The sequence below is a fragment of the Austrofundulus limnaeus genome, unplaced genomic scaffold (assembly GCF_001266775.1).
Source record: "Austrofundulus limnaeus strain Quisiro unplaced genomic scaffold, Austrofundulus_limnaeus-1.0 Scaffold20, whole genome shotgun sequence".
NCBI classification, from domain to species: Eukaryota; Metazoa; Chordata; class Actinopteri; order Cyprinodontiformes; family Rivulidae; genus Austrofundulus; species Austrofundulus limnaeus.
Window position 1 is genome coordinate 702,369 of NW_013952422.1, and position 13,264 is coordinate 715,632.

Genomic DNA, 13,264 nt, shown 5'->3' on the forward strand with positions numbered 1-13,264 from the left:
GAAAACATCCTACCGAGATTTTCATGGAAATGTCTGACTGTAAACTTCTTTCTTTGGGTCTTGGTTCACCTCCAAACAACAAAGCCACCACCCCACTGAAATTGCACATGCACATAATGTAGCTTGTGTGCAGAAACCAGCAGGCTGCAATTTACCTAGAATGCTTACAAAGCCTTTTTTTCCTTTTAGCCATAATCCCAGCAAGAATCCTGGCCACCATTAAATGAGAATGCAGGAAGAGCCAGTGTTGGTATGAAAATATAGGAGGGGGGTACACACATCAGCTGTTGTAAAAGGGCCAAATAAGCTGCAATTACTTGTTTTCCTGCAGAGTTCTCTTCTTTTCATTGACTTGAGCGTGTGTTAAAAAGAAGATGATGTACAGAGTTTTGATAATGCACTTTACACACTTAACCTGTATGAAAAGAACTGTTTCGTTTGCAAGGATGCAAGTCTAATGAGATGAATGTTTATGATTGTGAATGTGAGCTGAATATTAAGCATCCTCTGAAATGCAGATAAGAGGAGTAGCTGCATTAATTATTGTTTTAACTCAGGGGGAATTTGAATGCAGCTATGTGAGCTAAAGTTTCTGTGAAGCACTAAACCAGTCAGAAATGTGGGCAGTAAAAATAAACATTTAAAAACTTTTTATTGGAACTTTGTACAAGTTGAGTCATTTTGTAAATGTAAATAAAATCAGAATGTAATAATTTAAAATAGTTCACAATGCAAACTAGTAAACTAATTGTTAAGATAGGAAAACTGGATCATTTTTTAGGAATTTGATGGCAGCAACATGCCTTAAAAGTTGGTACTGATGCAATAAAAGACTAAATAACAGTCATAGGAGCATTTAGTTAATTGTCAACAGGTCTGTAAATGTACTGAATATATATAAAAAAGAAAATCTTAACCTTACTCTTTAGAGAATCTCTCAGAAATAGAAATGGACAGAAGTTCACCATCCTGATAAATATTCCATCATCTACTGTTCATGTTTTCATTAAACTATTTTGAGAATCAAAGGATGAGACTGATGGCCAGTATTGGATGTCCATGGTCTTAGAGGCCTCAGGGGCCACTGCATTAAAACAGGTTTGCTTCTGTTGCTGTTATCACTGCATAGTCTGAGGAACACTTCCACAAATCATTGTCTGTAAACACAAGTGGCTTTGCCATCCACAAACACTGGTTGAAGCTCTATCATGCAAAGAAGAAGCTAAATGTCAACACCACCCTGAAAAGCTTTTGTCTTGTCTGAGCCCAGGGTAATTTAAAATAAACTGAGGCTAAGTGGAAAACTGTTCAATGTTCAGATGAATCAGTTTCAAAGTTACTTTGTTTTAAGAAAATAATTTCTTAGTTTAAACATTTTTTATACTTACTTTGTTGCCTTATAAATGAAATCTGGGTTTACGAGATTTGCAAACAATTGCCATCTTTTATTTACATTTCAAACACCATTCCAAGTTTTCAGTGATTGAGGTTGTATTTAATCTGTAAATAAACCTTTGGGAATAAAGACATTTTACAGTAAAAGAGCAGCAAATGTTTTCGGTGCTGATTGGTGAGAAAGTGTCTGGTTTCTGATGAGCTTGTCGTGCTTATTTTGACAATGAGCCTTGTTAGAACTTAACACAAACTCTCACTTGCTTCTCCTGCAGTATTCCCAACTGAAATGCTGTCATGTTATTTCAGTCCCATCTGAAGATCACAACACAGCAAAAGTGAAGAATTAGCATGTTGTACAACAGCAAGCTTGTGTAACAGTATTTTAACAGCATTACAGCCGTATCTAACGGTTGAGCTGTCGGGGCTCAAAACAGCAGAATAAACGGCGAGAAAAGCTGATCCAGTTTGTATTTTTGTGTGTCTGCATGAGTTTGTGTCAAAGCCCCGAGGGTCAGAGCCAGAGCCATGTCTATTAGCTAGCTGTTGGTCTTGCTTTTATTATCGGCACTGTAACTGTTCTGTGTGTGCCCTTTTAATATGTCACCTCCTGCTCCCTTTCTGGTGTTCTCCAGGCTAAGATTTATGGTTCTGCATTACGTCTGCCATGTCACATTAATTCTGCCATCACACATCAACACATGAACTCATGCAAATACCGAACGCTTTGCACCGTCAAAGCCAGAATTAGGGCATGCATCCATATTTGGTGCATTACAGCGTACAGTAAATCCTGATCTTCTCATAGTTCATCATATTTGAGGTTTCTCATATGTACAGGTCTGTCTGTTTAATCAGCCTTTGCGGGCTGGAAATGCAGTCAAAATCGAAGTAGTGGAACACCCATCTGAGGGGGGGTTGGAGGGGATAAACATGCAATCTAAAATCACCATATGTCTTTCTGTTGTTTCTCACTTTGCAATTTGACTGACAAGATGGTGAGAATGAGATTTCGGAGGCTGGTGCTCGGGTGGCGAGTGTGTACGCGGGTCCCTGTGTTTCTCAGAGGAACAAGCAGGCAGGCAGATTCAGTGACAGACATGGAGAGTAGACTGTGCTCCGGGGACTGTGTCTCACACTTTCTGACACACTTCCAGTCGGCAATGTCCTTCAGATGAAGGAGCTGCCAAGGATTTCTCTGAGAGGAGGGTTGGACATTGAAGTGCTTTAGGATATATGTGTGAGGTGGGCATGTGTGAAGTATGTGCACATGTGCGGGGGTGGTCTGTACTCCCTGACAAATTATCATTTTTGTACAGTGTTGAGATCACATAATGAAGCTATGATGGGATGATTGCCTTCTGTCTTTTCATCATTTGGGCTGACTGAATTATCCCCATCATATGGATCATCATCCGTGCAACCAAACATTCATCTTGACATGTTTCCTAATTTCTAACATCGTTTTTCAAACTATTATTTTCTGCCACTGCCAATGTAAAAAATCCCAATTTAAGCAAAAGCCTCCATTGGATTCACTAAGTCACATTGATTATTCTTCCACACTAAGCCTGACCCTTCAGCTCATCTTCTGAACTTACCTTATGTTAGAGATGGAATCGTATACTTTTGAATTTAAGATAATGTATTTTCTCTTCAATACAAAACAAAATACAGTGACTAAATGCTTTTTAGTTTTTAAATACCAATGTCAACTGATGGACCTCAGGCCATAATTGGTCCACAAGCTCATTCCATGTGGCTCGTAAGGAATAAATTATTAATAAAATTGTGCACAAACTTGCATTGCATTGTGCACCAAGTCAGAAAGAGTTTACGATGGCAGCACCTTAGCAAGACAAACTTATATTTTACATCTCTGCCTAGGTGTAGCTTTCACAAAACGGTCTCTTTTAGACCAAACTTAGCCTAATTTTACACCAAACCTAGTTCATGTAGTTTTTGGTCAGCTCTTCACCATAGACCTCTTGAAGAAAGTCTAAAAACATATAAGTCCTCTCGATGGGTTTTTTTTAAAACTGCCTGTTAAGCTAGTTATAAAGTACAACATGCTTATTCATCTCATTATCAGACTGTTAAGGTAGAGCTAGATAAAAAAAACAAAAATTAATTAGCTAGACTAGCTGTGTAATGTTTTGCAGTTCTGTTTATTTCTTTATTTATAAGCAGCCACATGTTGTTAAAAAGTTATTTAATTATCAGAAAGCCTGGCAGGGAGACACCGGAGTCAGGGCCATAATCCTGCAGCCATGTCCCAGTGAAACGAACAATACTGCACTCCTGACACTCCGGCCGGGTTCCATTTAGGGCTTGGAGTTCGTCCAACTTGTTCTCCAACGATCTCACTGGCAACTGGCATTACTGGCTGACACCTGACTTTAGTCATCTTTAAAGGTTCTTACAGTTTTAATTTAAAACAGAGGAATAAAAGTATTTTCTTGATTGAGAAAATGCTTCTTAATTAAATTAAGGAAAGTGACAAACTTTTAGCCATTTAGGTCTGATAGGAACAAGACCCTTCTGTTACCAGTAGCAGCAGCAGTTAACGGTTAACTATGTTTGTTTGAGAAGTTATCAACAAAGAATCTGTAAAGTTGTCTTTGCGTTTTTTAATTCCAGATTTTAAGCCCTTTACTAGTCTAATTTTAGGGCTGCACACTGCTGTTGCCCAATTACCCAAAGTGAGGCCCTCGCTTTAAGCTTTTGGGGCACAGCGAGTGGTCAGAAAAACACTGCGTGTCTCCTGACAAGAGCGGTTTTACTCCACGGCCCACTGGTCAGTGTTGGGTGGGGCGATGGCCTTGTCTGTAACCAGTGGGGTGGCATGTGACAAGTGAACGAGCATGCAGGTTTGTGGGAAAAAAAGGGACCAGGCATTATGACAGCAAGCGAAGCCAAGCGGGGGAGGGGGGGTGTATATGTATGCAGTGGCCATTTTTAAACTGTATTAAAGTGTTTGTGCATCACTGAATGCATGGGCTGAGATTGTAGGTGGGCAGGGAGGCATGGGAGCATGGCATATTATTATTGACATGTGTCACTGAGGACTTGGAGCATAAAGACAGCAAGCATCAAACCTGAATGAAGGTAATTAGGGCTGTGCTTGAACCACTGTTGTACCTCTACAGACAGTGTTAGGCCAGACGCCCCACTCACTCCTTAACACCCCTCCTTTTTGTTCTTTTTTTTTTCTCCCCTGGACTCTTCTCAGAGCAATGTGTGTGCCAGACCGCACAACACTGTAAATTAGTCCCGTGTGGTGACATGGTGCTTGCTGGGTAATTTGGACAATGGGGCGTTTGACAGCTCACCCATCACAGCTACAACGCCCCGGGGAGCCACATCTCCTCCAGAGCTTTTCTGTCTCCTTGCACTATTCTCCCTCAGTGGCGATGGACTCTGACTCTCTAAGTAGCAGCATCATTCTCTAATCAGCCACCAAAGAGACTTTTCATCCATGAGCACAAAGATTGATGGAGGGCAGGGAGGTGGTTGGTTTGAGGGGGAAAAAACGATCCCATAAAAGAGTTGGACAATAATATGGCTGGACAGTAAAGTAAAAATAAAACATGAAAGTAGACATGAATTTAACAAAAGCTTAAAAAAATAGAATCTAGTTCTCTGATCAGTTTAATGAAAGGATTATAAACTGCCCTTTAAACAAAGCTTTAAACAAAGATATATTAGCCCTCAGTATGTTTTGGGGATGAGTCTCAGCTACCACCACACCACATGGAGCTCGGGTTCAACATTCTGGTGTTTAAGATAAAGTAATGGCCACTTGGAATCACACTGAGTTCAAATGTTATCATTTGTAGGAATTCCAGGGACTATTTTCAGAGTTTCGTTAAAAATCCATTTCATCAATATGCTAATATTGACGAAATGCTAATTTCGATTTGCTAATATTTTATAAAAGGTGGATGATTAAAAACACATTACAAGAATTTAAGAGTGTCACCTCTTCTTGTGAGTTTTTATTTTGCAATTTATTTTGGTAATCAAAATTCTCTAGACTTTCATAACAACAATTTATTTCCGTTTTTCAAGCAATTTTTGTCCTAAGATCATCTGTTATTGACAGTTTTTAAAACACAAGCATGATTAATCAAATACGTGCTTTTGGAAAGCCAATTAACTAATTAAAGACATTGACAGAACCAAGCCCATTGTCAATCAGGGAAAGTGTGAATGGGCAGTGCTCACAGTATTTCAGACACTTTTAAGCAACTGAAGCTTTATTGAATTGAACTGGTCTTGAGTGATTAGTTTTAGCAAAGTGGAACATCCAATTAGAGTCGAGGCGATGCCAGACTGAAGTTAGTTCTCTTCATGATTAACTTTCCACGCAATTAGGAGATGTCGCACACATCTGTAAACCATTTAAAGGTCAGCATTGAAAAATTAATGCTAGTTAAACACAAGGAAACATCACCTCTTACAATAAAAATTACTAAAAAAAAAAATAAATAAATAAATAAATAAATAAATAAATAAATAAATAAATAAATAAATAAATAAATAAATAAATAAATAAATAAATAGAGCTCACAATTTACAAACAAGAAGAGAAAGACCTCTTCTTTCCATCTGATTTTACTGATGCTAGTCAGGACGGGTCAATGTGGTCCTCAGTCTGTCTGTGTGCACACGGCGCCAGAGTGGAGGAGCCCTTTCAGACTCAGATACTGAGATGTGTGTTTGTCTTAGTGTGGTGGAGCATTCTCAAAATAAAGAAACGTCTGTCTGTATGATCTCACATTTCATGTTGACATTTAGAGAGGAAAGCAATATCTGAAGAAAGACCATAAAAGACCCACTCCTGTCAGTGCAGTTTGTTTATAAAGTATCATTAATGCATTGAGTATTGTTACGACCATTTTTTGCTGTGATCATCTCACAGTCTGAGAATTGTTTTACTAATTTGAATAATACAGGTGTCTGTTAACATCTATCATCTCATTAACACAGGGCTCATTATTTTTAATTAAGCTTTCTAATCAGTGTTTTTGTACAAAAGAGCATGTACTTTGTTAATTCTCCTTCACACATTTAGAATTAAACTTTAGTTTTAGTTGTCTGTTCTTTAATTTACCTGGCAATTTCTAGCTCAACTAGCTTTTTATGGTAGACATAAGATTTTTTATTCTATTCTGAATTTACCACGGAGCCAATAGAGAGAAAGTGACATCTTAAAGGGGGAGTATTATGCAAAACTGACATTTTTGAGCTTTTTCATGCTTTTCCATTCCTTCATCAAACATACACAGAGTGTTGTTTTAACTTGTTATGCATGTTTGAGAAATCCTGTAATCTCCTGCGGTGGCCGTGTGGAGCTGCCTAAATTCTTTCTGGTACAAAGCTCTGCCTGTTTACACAAAGTTCCTCCCAGGAGCTCAGTCTGCATTTGAGCTCCTGCCCCACAGAGCACCCCTCCCCTGAAGCATTGTTGTGAAGACGTGCTGAAGTGGTAGTGTCAGAAATGGTAGGATGTTCTCAAAGAGAGCTTAAAGAGGCCACTTTCAAGGCATTTAGATAGGCTATGATGAAAAGTCAAATTTATTTTTGATATATACAGCTTTTTCAGAACAACTGAAGGTAACAGAGTTACTTGATTGTAGTATAGAATTGAACTAAGTGCCTGGAAAACACATAATGCACCCCCTTTTTAAAGCATTTCATATAACCAGAGTTGTACTCTTCTATAGAAAAATGATTTTAGACTCATATATTCCAAGTACTTGGTCAGTCACACTGTATTGATGCTTTGACCTTGCCTCTTCTGGTAATGTTGTGACTGAAGTGACAGTGACAAGAGCCTAGCATGACCCTGGCAACCGCCAGCTGCCACCTGCCAGAGTGCAGCTCGAGACGACCAAGTGAAGGTCAGAGAAGGAGGATCAGAGAGAACATGTAAACATACTTCATATGAAAATCATGACTGACACTGTAGAGTTAGGAGAGTTTTAGCAAAAGCTTTTGGTGTAATTTAATAACTGCTTTTTGATTTTTCTATTTATAACCCTTTTTTTTTTTAGAAATTTGCATAAAATCATTAACATAAATGTGATCAGGAAAAGTCGAAATGCAGACTTAACATTTAATAAAGTGACACTGATTGTTCAGCAAATGACTGGAATCAGCTGATATGCAGCTTGACAGTTTCAAGATCTAAAGTCTGATAGTACAATAAGTTATTTGGCTCATAAGGAGATAATCCTGTAATTTGTTTTTCAAGCTGTGCAGTATCTTCTCTAACTGTTGCCTTAAAAGTTGTCTAAGTCAGTTTGCATGGATTTCTTTTCTAAATATCAAACATACGTACAAACGTATCATTCTGGTGTTTGAAGTTCCATTTTATTAACTCCATTTTCCTGCTTTAAGTGTGTATAATCTCTAGAGTCATTGGGATTCTGAACCTGCACCAACTTGCCTTTAAGCTGGAAACTGATTGAGGTTAATGTTTGATCCACTTGACTTAGATAATGTCTGCTTGTCTTTCTTAACTCATCCTGCCCTGCCAGCTTGTGTGATAGTAGGATTCCCAGGAGATGAAATATGAGTGTGCTTAGCACACCCCACCAGAAAGGCTTAAATGGGACAGGGCAAGAGAGTGGCCCCTTGCTCAATTGTAATCAATAAAAACCTGCTGCTGCCAAGTGTTAGACGGGGCCCCTGCAGCCACAGATTGTGTGGACATATTGGCTTATGTAAAGCATTGAGATAAAAAGGAAACATTAGAAGAGAAGGAAAGCCTGCGCTCATTTTCTTGTGCAGGTTCTAAAGGATTTTGCTATTAAAACAAGAACCATACATATTGATTTAAGCCGGCTGGATGTGAGTCTGTACTTAATCCAATACTAACAACTATTGAGTAGAAAAAGCCATTACCATAGATTTATGTTCACTCAATATAATAGGTAGGTGTGCCTAAAACACTTTTATAGGTAGATTTGATTGACAAGCAATTTATTCTGCTTCAGTTGAGCTGCTGGCTGAATGGTTCATTTTCTTTCTTTCTTTCTTTTTTTATTTTTTGCTTGACCACTCAAACGCAAAGTACCTCTCGTCCTTCCCATTGGTTAACCAGCACAAATTTGCCTTGTGATTCCCTGCTGCTGCAAGGATTTTTCATCATTTGCCAATGTTTTCCTTTGTCTGAAGAAAAATCTTTAGGTTATGTACAAATTGATCAATAAGTAGGAAAGGGAAGTGTGTGTGTGTGTGTGTGGGGGGGGGGGTACAATAATGAGAGCAAAGAAGACAAGAGACAGAAATGAAGACAGAAGCTGATTTATGCTACTGTTCATCCATGTTCATGCTCGACTTGCCCCTGATAGCGGGGTAACGCTGGTACCCCCGACACACTGCTTTCCTCAGGACAATAAATCTGCCTGAGCACTGATAAAGTGAGACAGCTTATCTTGTGCAGTAATGTCAAAACCTCGGTATTCAAAAAGCTGCTATCACAGATATCCACATAGTGTCTGAGATGTTAAAAATTGCAGTCTTCAACATCAATTCTTAAGCATAAATTCAGTGTGAAATCTGTGCTTTGTAATCTCTTCAGTCTGGTATTTAGGTTCACTGACAGTGAAAAGATTGGAATAATTTTGTTTTTGTACACCACAACAATGCAATTCACATGACACAACTCAAAAATGTCTACTTAACAAAAATAACATAATTAAAATAGTTGTAATGCACTAATGCTAACTTAGAAGCACAGTTTTAGTCTAAGTGCTGTATCACCATTAGGATGCTTTCCCAGCTCTTAAAAGAATCAAAACAAACCAGAGACAGACTCAACACTTTGAAAGCCACTGGTAATAAAATCCCAACAAAACAAACGTGTTTACTGAGGATTTTGATAAGTACTTTTAATAAAAAAAATTGAAAAAAAAAATCAAAACAAAAACAAAAAAAAGCCATACCTTTACAAAAATGGATGGCTGTTTAATTATCTTTGCCAGCTGAGCTTAATAACTCTGCAGCTTATGTTGGGTTATGTTAGTTCGATAGCCGCTTGGCTCTAGACAGATTGGGTTCAGATTGTGGATAAAAAGGACCTCTGAAGGTGGTTTGAGTCAAGACATTTTTAATGCACTGTGTGAATGTTTACACATGTACAGTATTTAGCTCTGTTCGATAGCAATCAAATAACAAATAACTGATTTCAGGGTTAGGTCTGAATGCGGTCATGACCTATTTTTAACTTTATTTTGTATGGAAAACCTTGCACAACTCAGACCATAGCATATGTGACTGACTTAGCCATTTAAAAACCTATTTCCTTTTACTTATTTTTATTTATTTTATTTTATTTAATTTACTTATTAATTAATTTATTTGCTTATAGGTCTTAAATAATGTTGAGTATGTCCTCTGGACGAGCTCTTTTTCAAAAATATTTTGTCTCTTCTCTTAGAGACTTCTTCAGTCTGAGCAGTTACAGGTAAGCTCAACCTCATAAGCAGTACATGGTGGACAAACAAGTTTAACAATGCCAATCAAAGCTGTTTGTTCACATGCAAAAAGGACCATCAACCTAACGGACGATTGTTAGTGCCCTGACGACCACCTTTTGTACACAGGGGGCTGAGTCATACTTGCAATAACAGCATTGTAAGAGGGGGACAACTGGACCCAGAGACCTCTCCCTGTTTAATGACGAGTGGTTTCTCATCACCAAAATAGCTTCCTTTACCTCTCTCTCTCTCTCAAACCATCATTTTGAACAGTGGCTGCTTAGTTTCTCCAATGTATAAATGGTCACATCCTCAGCGTACATACAGTAGTACACTGTTTGTGCCGGCTGGCCAGATCTTAGCCATAATGTGTTTTGGGGTTTAAAAGCCTCTGGGATGTCATGTTTAGGAACTAAATGTCTGTTTCTCTGCAAGTCCCGCAACATACAGAATGACCACAGGTCTGGGGTCCTCCATGTCACCTGGTGGCTGGTTGGAGTCCTGTTTTTTATTTTTATTTTTCAGGAAAGCTCAGTTGGGATTACCACATTGCTCCAGGGTCTGTCTTGTGAGAGATTTCTCATTCTCCCTGGCTGCTGGGTTTGCTTTGGTACATTTGGTAATATGGTTTTGGTTCCATATCTACGTATACCATCAATAAAAGACATGATCCCGTAAGTCAATCTAGTTGCAGAATATAGCTTGAGTTTAAAACAAAACAAGAGTTTATATATANATATATGGTAATTCTGTATTAGTTTGACAAAGTAGAATGATAACTTTCATCTGTACCGTTGAAGACATGTTTTGCAGTTCATTCATCTTTGAAGCTTTACGTAACGGAGATGTGAATCTAATGTAAAATTCAAGAAACTTTCACTTACTGAAAGAAAATATTGCCATGCGTGTTCGTTACCAGGATGTGTGCTTAAACCATAGAGAATGTACAAATGCATGGAAAAGATTATTAAAGAGAAACCATACAAAACCAAAGAGTGTTCTCTGCTGAAGTCAAATTTAATCAAGCGACCAAGAGTTCAGACCGAAAACAGGGAAGTGCATTGTATTTAACAAAAGCTCTGAGGCGTGGCTCCACCTATTTAATTACATCATCAGTGACGGACCCCTACGCTGCTCGAAGTCACTCCCCCAGACATAATAATCTACCCTAATGAAGATTTAAAAGTTCAGTTATGTGTTGAATTTATTTTCTGGCACGTAGCTATTAATATAAAATCATCAAATTAAGCAAAACAGTCAGATTTAACAATCATTACAGTTCTATCAAGACTAAACCATATGTATGTAATTTAAATCCGTTATATAAACCTAAACCCCAATAATTTCTTCAGTAACTTTCATCTGTACCTTTGAAGACATGTTGTGTGGTTCATTCATCTTTGAAGCTTTTTGTAGTGGAGATGTAGATCTGATGTAAAATTCAAGAAACTTTCAATTTGAGTCCTAATATATTCACTTTCATACCCACAATATGAATTAGAAAAACTTACCCCAATTACAGAGCAAAATACAATCTGAATAAAAGCGCTGCAAGGACATGTTTTATAAAAATTTAAACACTCATTTTGTAGGCAGTTTGGATTTTTTCTCCTGATTAAAATAAAGTGGGAGTATTAGAAATGCTTTGAAAAATCCATACCGCATATCAAACAGTGGGAGCATGCTGTATTAATGCTTCTGTTAAAAGACTGTGGAACAGAGAGGAAAAGTATTTCATCTTGAATATTGGATTTGTAGAAATATGGCAATATGCTCTTCAGTTAGGACTTTAAACTGCACACGAGCGGTGTCTGTGTGAGCAGGGAGCCCAAAAAGATGTAACGTTTCTCTTTGAGCTTCTTGTTGCTCTCAGTATTCAGCTCACCGGGGAGGGAGGTGTTGTGATGAAGGGGAGCAGCATGATTGGAAAGAGTCAGACTTTTATATTTGTCATGTGATTTTTATTTTATTTTTTTGCACTCCTTAGCTAATCTTTCACTGCGGGGCAGGTTCCATTCACTTGAATTTATTATTTCTTTGTGCTGAGGAAGTCGATGAATTCAAATCTCTGTTAGCAAAATTGTGTGAGCGTGTGCGCACACACACACGGTGAGGCTTGTGTGTGTGAGCAAACGAGGCACACGCCTTTCTGTTTGTCAGGGAACAGCGCTTCTCACGGCTGTCTCAGATCTCGCTGCCTCACAGTTCGACAGAGCGACGGAGCCAGAAGGTAGAGAGCGATGGAGAGATAAAGGGAATGGAGGGTGAAAGAAGGCTAAAACGATCTTTAATGAGTTTCCTTGGCTCTCTTTGCCTGTTTCTGGGTCAGGGTCCTTTTTGGCTGAGTGTGTGGGTGGACTTAGGACGATAGAGCACAAAAAGAACAGAGTAACCCAACGTCCTGCTGAAAAACACTTCTACATTAAAGAGTCATCACCTACATCAAGACTTGATGAAGGAAAAAGTTTCAAACTTTTTTTTATTTCTTCCTTTTAAGAAAAGCAGTCACTCGCGTACAAATAAGCCATACAAATGGGCTTTCCGCAGCATCATAACGGCGCACAGTCCAACTGAGTGAGGCGCGCTTTGGTCATTTTCTGATTGTCTCCTCCTGCACTTTCATTTCCTAGCAATCAACTTCAATCCGTGGCAGGCATGGCGGGAAAGATAACATTAGAGCAGCATCGCGGGGAGATATCTGACATTATTTAGTGCTCCCAAAGCTATCACGAGGCAACCCCTGTCAGACAACAAGGCTCGGCTCTGTCCACACAGGCCAGAGACGCAGATAGGACATGAAAGAATTACTGATGGGCTGATAAACTGTTTTCTTATCTGAACAGTCTGCCTCCCTGGACCTGTCCGGCTGCGCGGTGTTTCTGTCTGCTCAATCTCTATTTTAACATATCAATCTATGGCTACCTTTACCATTTCTCTCTTCCTCTCCTTTACCTTCTGTTTCCTGCTGTGTCTCTGTCTCTATTACTCTGCCTTCTTTCTTTCACGCTTGTGAATAATTGATGTCTACCGGTTCAATGGTAAGAATAGAACAGTTCTGGAGGTGACAAATGGGGTGGCGAATAGGCCTTATCCTCCTTTCTTCAAAGAGTTAGAAAGTTTGCTGTAGTCACTTGTGGGTGCGCGCCTGTGTATGTTTGTGCCACTGTGAGCATTTGTTCGTGTGTTTGTGTGTGTGCGTGTGATTTAAGACAGCGAGATGAAAGAGACTTGTAATTACAGGGAAGCGTATTCGTCTACTGCAGAAGTATCTGAGGAATGGCACATGGCACAAACTGGGCCAAAAGCCCGAGGTCATTAGATCTGCTGCGTGCATTCGGGTGTCTGTGCGAGCTGCTGTTTGTGTGTGTGTGTGTGTGTGGTGT